The sequence below is a fragment of the Monodelphis domestica genome, chromosome 3, assembly GCF_027887165.1.
Source record: "Monodelphis domestica isolate mMonDom1 chromosome 3, mMonDom1.pri, whole genome shotgun sequence".
NCBI lineage: Eukaryota > Metazoa > Chordata > Mammalia > Didelphimorphia > Didelphidae > Monodelphis > Monodelphis domestica.
The window spans coordinates 135246424-135256066 of NC_077229.1; the positions used below are offsets into that span (position 1 = coordinate 135246424).

The following is a 9643-nucleotide window of genomic DNA, read 5'->3' on the forward strand; positions in this document are numbered from 1 at the left end:
TTTACTTCCCTTTCCACCCCCCTCCCTTCTTATTCCCCCTCTTATTTTCTTTAGTCTTTTTATACTACACCACATCCTCTCCCTCCCTTGTACTGCTTCCCTCCCCACCAGTCCATTTGTTACCCTTCTACTCCCCTATAGGGCGCAAATCAGTTCTTTGCCCCAATGTATTTGATTGTTCTTCTCTCTTTGAGTCAATTTCAATGCACATAAGAATTGAGTATTTCCTATCTCCAACCTCTTTACCCTTCCAGTGTATTGATGTTCTCCTTCCCACTCCTGCCATGCTCTTCTTTGTAACATATAAATTTACCCCATTTTGTTTCTTTTCCCATTTCTCTTAATATTAACCCCTTTTTAACTCTAGTTGTATATATATATATATATATATATATAGTGTATATATGTATATATATATGCATACAGATATCTATATACATATTTATGTCTTGGTATTTTGTCCTATACAGTTTGTCACTGTTTCCTCTAAGTATAATTCTTCTGGCTGCCCAGATAATAATGATATTTTTAAAGAGTTACCAATGACCTCTTTTTTTATAGGGATACATATTTTAACTTATTGGGTCTCTTAAAAAAAGTTTGTTTGTTTTTGTTTTGCTTTTCTTTTTTCCCTTTTTCTTAATTACCTTTTGATGATTCTCTTGAGTTCTGTGCTTGGGCATCAAATTTTCTGTTCAGGTCTGGTATTTTCTTTACAAATGCTTGGAATTCTTCAATTTTGTTAAATGTCCATACTTTCCCCTATAAGAATATGGTCAGTTTTGCTGGGTAATTGATTCTTGGTTGTAGACCTAGTTCCCGTGCTTTCCAGAATATTATATCCCATGCCTTTTGATCCTTCAGTGTAAATGCAGCCAGATCCTGTGTTATCCTCACTGTGGTTCCATGGTATCTGAATGACTTCTTCTTAGCCACTTTTAATACTTTTTCCTTGGTCTAATAGTTCTTGAATTTGGCTATAACATTCCTGGGTGTTGTTAGTTGGGGGTTAAGTACAGGAGGGGATCTGTGCATTCTTTCAATCTCTGCTTTTCCCTCTTGTTCTAGAATACTGGGACAGTTTTCTTGGATAATTTCCTGTATTATGGTGTCCAGACTTTTTCTTTTGTCATGGTCTTCTGGTAGACCAATGATTCTTAAGTTGTCTCTCCTGGAATGATTTTCTAAATCTTCTGTTTTGTGAATGAGGTGCTTCATATTTTCCTCATTTTTTTCCATTCTTTTGGTTTTGTTTTATAGTGTCCTGCTGCCTTGTGAAGTTGCTTGCTTCTAGTTGTTATATTCTGGATATTAAAGACTGGATTTCTTCCCTGGCTTTTTGGTCATCCTCCTTATGATCTGATTTTCTTTGGAGATCATTTTTCATCTTCTCTGCCTCGTCTTTCACCTTCTCTGCCTCATCTTTTGTCTCCTTTGCCTCATTTTCAAGCTGATTAATTTTGGCTTTCAAGACACTATTTTCTGTTTTCAGATGATTTATCTTACTTTTTAAGTTCTTTTCCCAGTTGTCTTCAGCCTTTCTTAATTGTGTTTTGAATTGTATTTTGAGTTCGTCCAATGCCTGTGCCCCATTAGGTGGAGTTTCTGTGTTTTTGCTTCATGTTCCTTCATATTTCTCTGTACCATTTGTTCTTTGTTCATTGCCTGTATAGAAGCTGTTGATTATAATTGCTTTTTTCTTTTTACTGTTGTTTGCTCATATTTACCCCCTTCTTTACTCCCTGCAGTTTCCTGTGCTTTTGCTCCTCTCATTTATTTTTGGGAGTTTGGGCTTTACTGTCAGCCTTCACCCTTGGAGTTTTGTCAGCAAATCTCTCAGCGCAGTCTGGGGAGGAGGGGTGTTGGAGCTTGAGCTTCCTTGCTCTCTGAAGGATTTGATGGGATTATGTCCAGCTTAGTTGCAGAGCTAGATGTGACCTGAGACCAAAACCTTGGGGGGGGGCAATATGGAGAGTCTCCACTGTTGCATCTAGGCTGCCTGCTCTGAGCTCTGCGCTTCCCCTCTAGCTGCTTTCCCCACCGCCTGTTTGATTCTCTGAGCCTGACACAGTTTTGCCTGTAAGGTACTCCCTCCAGACCATAACCCTTGCCCACCCAGAGCTTCCAGCTACTGCTGGAGGCTTAGGGCTCTAGGTAGGGGAGGGGTCCCGGGACCTTCCTTCTTCCTTCCCCTTAGACCCAAGTATTCTCAAATTCTGGCTTTTGGGGGAGTACCTTTTAAGTTGAGTCCAGTAGGAGGGTTCCTTGGCTCTGTCTTGTTGTTAGGTTTGAATTTCAGTCCCCTAGAAGCATTTAGTTTGTAATTGGTGAGGAAAGGTTTTCAGAGGTCTGAACCTTCACTGCCTCTATGCCACCATCTTGACTCCACCTCCATAATTAGTTATATTTTAAAGGACAGGAAATTATTGTTGCTGATGTATGAATCACTCTCCAATATACTGCCTATGAACAGTTATACCAGTAACTTTTTGGAGAAAAGATCAGAACATATAGATAGAAGAAATATTAAATTTAAATGATATGCTATGTAGTTAAAATAATTCCTATTTAAGCAATTTCTTTATGTAATTATGTAATGAAAATTACAAATTTTTCATTGCAATTGATGTACCTTGATTATAATACCATACCAAAGAGACTAGATGGGTCTTGCAATTATTATAGTTAGCAAATATTTGGCCTACCTGCCAAGTGTGGCAGGTAAAATTAGTTTCTCTGCTAGAAGTATTATATTTTATGAGGTTTATTAAAGTTTAAGAATTTAAGAAACTACAAGTAAGAAAGCACGTGCCTAGGAGGGCCAAAAGGCCCATTCAATTTCATTTACATCATGAGAGATGCTTCTGCTTGGAAGCAGAAGTAGGAAGAGCCTTCAGTAGGCTTTTACAGCCAATTAAATAGAAATTTTGATCTTGCCCAGGTGAGAATCTCAGTGAGATTACAAAGCATTCTGGGAAGTGGCCAAAGACTTCTGGGGATTGAAGTCTGGGGTTCAAATATTCATTTTTACACAAGCACTGAGATAGGATTGTCAAAAGTAACACCAGTTTAAATATTATGGGTAATGATGATGTAAAATTGTGAGAAACAACATCTCATTATACAGGAAGAAGTAGTGAAGAATAAAATGATTTTAAAGAAAACCTGTCAAGAAAACCAACTAATCAAAAAGCATCCTAAGAGTATTTTTCTAAACCCTTACCTTAGAGTCACTACTGTGTATTGTTTCCAAGGCAGAAGAGTGGTGAGGGCTAGGCAATGGGGGTTAAGTAATGTTAAAATTTTATTATGGCTGGACTTGAATAATTAAGTTGTGGGGGGAATTTAATTTCTAAATCCCAAAATGAATTACTAAAGTAAATGGAATTTATGAGAGTTTATTTTATAATAGAGGGAAGATATTAAGGAATGAGAGAGAGAAAAAAAAAAACTCAGGCTTCATCTGAGCCAGGTAGAAATTCTAAGGCCATAATCAGGGGAATGGAGTCTCAAGACAATGGGTCTTTCTCAGAGGTTTGCACCTCCAGAAAGGGCAAGGAAACTAAGTCAGCCTTTCACTCACCATGGTGACCATCTAAAAGGAAAGCAGCCTGAGGTCTCCTGCATGAGCTCCTCCAGGGGTCCAGTTCCACAGCCAAGTGTCCTCACTCTAACTCTGAGTGTCTGTCTTCTAGTCTCTCCTCAAGTGTCTGTCTTCTAGTCTCTTCTCCAAGTGACTCTTCTTCATTCTTGATTCCTTAGAATCTCTCTTGATTCCTCCTGTGTGCCTCTGTTTCTTCTATTTAAAGATCTTTTTCTCTTGTGTCACCTCCCCTAAATTTTATGTCTACCAATCACAGCAGACACCCCTCTCCAGGACTGCCCACTCAATGTATGAAATAGATGTTCACACCTTTTGTGGTTAAAATGGGTAGATCTACTTTAAATACTGATTTAACACTTTGGGGATTAAAATCTAAAAATAGACTGGGGATTACAATTTTATCTTCACTATCAAGGAAGAGCTAAGTACCTTCATTGTTACAATCAGGAGATAGCTAAATCCTATCTTCACAATAACTTGCCCAGGGAGGAAGTATCTGAATCCTTATTTGAACCCAGGACTTCCCATCTCTAGAACTGGCTCTCAATCCACTAAGCAATCTAGCTGCCCCCATAAGCAATGGATTTTTTTAAGCCCTTACCTTCTCTCTTGAAATCAATACCTAGTATTGTTTCTAAGGCAGAAGAGCAGTAAGGACTAGGCAATTGGAGTTAAGTGAATTGCCTAGGCTAGAAGGGTCTGAGGCCAAACTTGAACCCAGGACCTCCCACCAACAGGCCTGGCTCTCTATCCACTGAGACACCTAACTGCCCCAGCATGAGAATATTTAAAGATGAATCAAGAGGGGATATATAGAGGGACTGGATCTGCAATTTCTTAATACAGGAATCTCCAACATAATGAAATTCCTCCTCTTAATGAAAGTTGGCACCTTCTCTGCAACTTACAGTCTTAGTTGCCTAGACACAGAAAGGCTGTGCCTTGGCCAATGTCTCAGAACTTGTATGTGTCAGAGGACGAAGAAGAAATCAGGTCTTCCCATCTATGAAGCTAGTTTTCTTTTCATTATGCCATGTTTCCTAATAAATGTGGAAGAAAAAAAATATATTTTTAATGATGGAAAAGATCTATAGTTTTTTTAATCACAAACTCTTGGTACCACCTCCTCATACTGGCATTTAAAATCCTTTCCAGGCTGTCCCAAAACTACCTAACTAGGCTTATTACATAGTATTAACCATTCCCACCCTCAGGAGTACAGATATGTTGGTCTTCTATTCTTAACACAGTTTTCTGTCTCCATCTCAAAATCTTTGCACTGGCTATCTCAAATGCCTAGAATGCATTCATAAAGTCTGCCCCATCAGAAACCCTCATTTCTTTTGTTACTCAGCTCAGGGGCTACCTCCTATATAAGGCCTCTCCTGACTTTCTCCCAAAATGACCTCGTATTTCATATTGTCTGTATGTATCCATTTATATACACGCTGTCTCCCCTAGTCGAATATAAGTTCCTAGAGGGTAGGAACTGTTTCATTTTGGTTTTGTATCCATGGAATGAACATAATGCACATAGCAGGTACTTAATCAATGCATGTTGACTGATTGATGGATCAATTCATAATCAAAGATAGTGGAGTCATCATGCTTATACTCTAATATGCCCTAAATATGCTAATAAAGGATATACAAATTACACTAAAAAGAGAAAAGAAAAGCGTCTGGACAAGGCCAAGTATGTATAGGGAAGATCCAGACTACAACTGGCTTAATTTTGAGGGCATTAGGTATTATCTAGGCAATGTATTTCTTTAGCATTTATAATATACCAGGCACTCTGCGAACCACTAAAAATTTAGAAGGGAAAAAATAAACAAGAAAAATTTAAAAGCTCACAACTGAATGTAGGAAGACCATGCCTGAACAGGATTTGTCTTCAGAGTAGAGCTAGCTTCAGAGGATGGATATGAAGGCGGAATAGATTGGAGAGTCAGCAGGGAGGGAGAGATCAGTTCTCAAAGCATATGAAAGAGAAAGATATCAAAGAAATGGAGGTGAGGTGGAATCTCAGTTCTTAATACTCTGAGTTCAAATCCAGCCTCGGACACTTACTAGCTATATAACTGAGCAACTTACTTCACTTCTGTCTGTAAAATGTTCCCTCATCTGTAAAATGGGGGGAAATAATAACACCTGTTTTTCAGGGTTGTTGTAAAATAACATTTGTAAAGTGCTTTGCAAACCATAGAGCACTACACAAATGCTAGCTGATATTATTAGTATCTTAAAAGGTTTTCGCACACACACACACACACACACACACACACACACACACACACTCCCCTAGAATACTAAAAAAGATTGAGTGGCATCCAATTGGTCATGGTCATCATCATTCCGTAACTTTGAGAGAATAATAAAACAGACTTGCTGGGGTGATGCACCAACACCAGAAAGAAAGAAAAAAATGGTGCAGGTTCCATCCCATATACTAAATCCATGAACTACATTGCCTATATGGATGGGTCACATGTCACACTTAGGGCCACACATACATATATATGTATGCATATATATTTATATGTATATGTAAAGCAACTTATTATAAATCACTATATGTCTAAATGGATATATACTTTATAGTTATATAGATATGCTACATATATATACTTATATACTATCCACAAATACATACATCTATATATACATATATACTAATGGATGAGTTCAACATGTACACAAACAAATGTATAACATATATACCTATATCTGTTTAAAATATATAGATAGATAGATAGATAAATTAGGGATATAGATTCTAAATGATCACCCAAGTGCAAACATAACAATATGGAAATAGGTTTTGATCAAGGACACATGTAAAATCAACCCAGTAGAATTGTACATCAGCTACGGGAGGGGCGATGGGGAGGGGAGAGAAAGAATATGACTCTTGTAACCAAGGAAAAATATTCTAAATTGATTAAATAATTTTTTAAATTAAAAATTAAAAAAATAAAAAATATATATCTAAGTGTCATTAAAAGCTACAAGTCAGGAGGGAGGGAAGAATGGAGGGAGATAATATGGATCATATAGCTTCAGAAAACTTATGTGGAAGTTTGTTATTAAAATAAAAAATAATTTTAAAAAGCTACAAATCAAGTATGTGTCTGTATATATATATTTGATAATTGGCATTCATACAGCATTTACCATTTGTCAAGTTGTTTAGATAAAATTGTTTAGATAGATGTAGATATAGATATTATCTCATTTGAGTGGTACTATTATGACACCCCCCCCCATTTTAAAAGCAAGATAACTGAGGCTTGAGAGAAGTTAAATGACTAATCGATGGATTCTGCAAATGGACAGTAAAAACAGGCTCCATGTTGACCAGAAAATAGAGAAAAAGCTATGTTAGTTACCTTTCGGAAATTGAAGTTTCTTGGATGACTACAGATTTCTCTCCAAATAAAGGCCTTTTTGTAAGTTCATGGATTCACAAAAAGGAGAAAATTTAGAGGTTATCTATTACAAGCAACTAATTTTACAGATGAAGAAGCTGAACCTAATGTGGCACCAAAAGATCAGGGTTGTGATTCACACTCAGGTCATCCAGTTCCAAATCTAACACTCCTTGCATTGCATCACCATCAACATTTTATTAATGATGTTGTATAGCTACAAAACATAGAATCCAAAAGTCTCCAAAGAATTGAAAATAAGTATCACCTAGATGGTCGCAATATATGGTGAAGTAGGGAATATTGGAGGAAAAGCAGGAAAAAAATTATAATCAAAGAAATGTATGATTGAAAAAATACTGGGTGGTCACATGGCAAGAGCAAGGGATAACTGATGAATAGCCTTCATGGTCAACTGATATCCTTGGGATATCAAAAGAATCAAAAGAAGTCCTTAGCACATTTGGTGGATTTATGATAGACTTATGGGAGGTCATGGCAAGAATCAAAACGGTTGGACATCCATAGGTAGGCTGTAATCTGCATCATTGGAGGTAATAGCCACCACAATGAGATCACAGATTTACTTAAATATTTTATATTAATCATCAGAACAAAGTTATCTCTATTGGTTTTTTAATTGTTCTTTTAAAAAGTTTTCTTGAAGTTTTCTTCAGTGATGTTATATGGCTAACAGTGGAAGACCCCAGGCTCTGAAAAACTAAAGTTTCAAATCACTTAAAGGAAAATGAAGATGGCAGTTCGTTGATGCAATGGATAGAGTTCTGGACTTGTATTCAGGAAAACAGGAGTTCAAGTCCATCCCAAGACACTTCCTAGTTGTGTGACTTGCCCAGGCAAGTTACTTAATCTCTCTCTGACTCAGTTCCATCGTCTGTAAAATGAGAATAACAATAGCACTTACCTCGTGGGTTGTTGTTCTTGTGAGAATAAAATTAAATATTTGTAAAAAAGGGAAAAAAAGAGCAGGGAAGAATGAAGAGATCTATGATGGGCATAAATAGATCATACCATATTACCACTAAAAAACTACATCCCCAGGGGGCAGCTGGGTAGCTCAGTGGATTGAGAGCCAGTCCTAGAGATGGGAGGTCCTAGGTTCAAATTTGGCCTCAGACACTTCCCAGCTGTGTGACCCTGGGCAAGTCACTTGACCCCCATTGCCTAGCCCTTACCACTCTTCTGCCTTGGAGCCAGTACACAGTATTGACTCCAAGACGAGTCAGACTAGATGATTACTAAGGTCACTTCTAGCTCTGAATCCTATGATCTTATAAACTTACTTGGTCACCTGTGTAGAGACTGGCAAAGATGTTGGGTAATGTGGGTTCAAGTCCCACCTCTGCTATTTAGAATGTGGCATTTTGACCTTTAGTTTTCTCATCCATATAATGAGATGATAAAATGTGTACACCTCACCCCAAAGGGTTGTTTCAGGGTGAAAGTTCTGTTAAACCATAAGGCACTGTGTGCATTTAAGCTATTAATTTAAAATATACTGTGTTGACAGCCTTCCTCTAGGGACCTAAATACCCAGGTGACCTTGGTATAAGCTCTTTATTTATGCAAGAGATCAACTCATTCTGAAAGCTAAAAGGTTTGCAGATTCTCACTGCTATCATGAATGCTTTTTCCTATTCCGGAATGTGTGTGTGTGTTTCCTCAAAAAAGTTGGGGTTTTTTGTTTTTATTTTAAGCCCTTCGCAACTTGAAACAAAGGCATCATTAAGTAATGCAGGATGTCAGGATGCTCTTTGGCCCATCCTGGAGCTGTCTATTGTGGTTTCTTGAATAGACTTCTGCCTGACACACTGACTCTAGAAACCACAGCATCACTTTGAGGTCAGGTCATTCAGGACGTCTGAAGATTCAGTCACCTTAATGTGACAGTGGGTTTTTATTTGGTTTTTCATTTTTAAAAACTATATAATCTTCTCTTACTAAATTCTGTACCATATTTCTTTGCTAAGGCTGTACTCCACAGCTCTGAACCACAGGAGTTCATGATGCCTTAATCACAAGACAGCCCACCACCCCTCCCTGAAGGAGCTTGATGAACAGTGTTTGTTTCAGAATATTTACAAGTTCATCCAAATCTACCACTTGGAATTTGTAGAATCATCATACCTGAAGACTGAAGATAACTTGGGGCTCACAAACCACAGTTTTAGAGCTAGAAGGGTCCTTAGAGATCATCTAGTCCAACTTCCTCATTTTGCAGAAGAGTAAATTGAGAATCAGAGAATCATTTTTTTCTAGGTCTCACATACCACAATTTGTTTTGCCATTCCACAATTGTTTGGTATATTTTTTGTGCCTACTCCTTTTATATCACAAAAAGTGCCACTAAAAATATTTTGGCATATGTAAACCATCTTATGGATGGCTTCCTTATGGCATAAGCCTAGTAGTAGAATCTTTGTGTCAAAGGGTATAGACATTGGGATAACTTGGCAGCTCAGTGAATAGAGAGCCAGGCTTAGAGAAAGGAGACCCTAGGTTCAAATGTGACCTCAGACACTTCCTAGTTGTGTGATCTGGGGCAAATCATTTAAGCACAGTTCCCTAGCCCTTAGTGCTCTTCTGT

General features: G+C 37.7%; 1 long non-coding RNA gene across 1 annotated transcript; it reads right to left on the bottom strand.

Moving 5' to 3' along the window:
* Nucleotides 1–4437: 4437 nt before the first annotated feature.
* On the bottom strand, nt 4438–5726 carry LOC130457980 (uncharacterized). The gene is made up of 2 exons (XR_008917200.1): nt 5462–5726; nt 4438–4644 (listed from the first exon to the last, which is right to left on the bottom strand). It is a non-coding gene; the product is annotated as an uncharacterized LOC130457980 (long non-coding RNA).
* Nucleotides 5727–9643: the final 3917 nt, after the last annotated feature.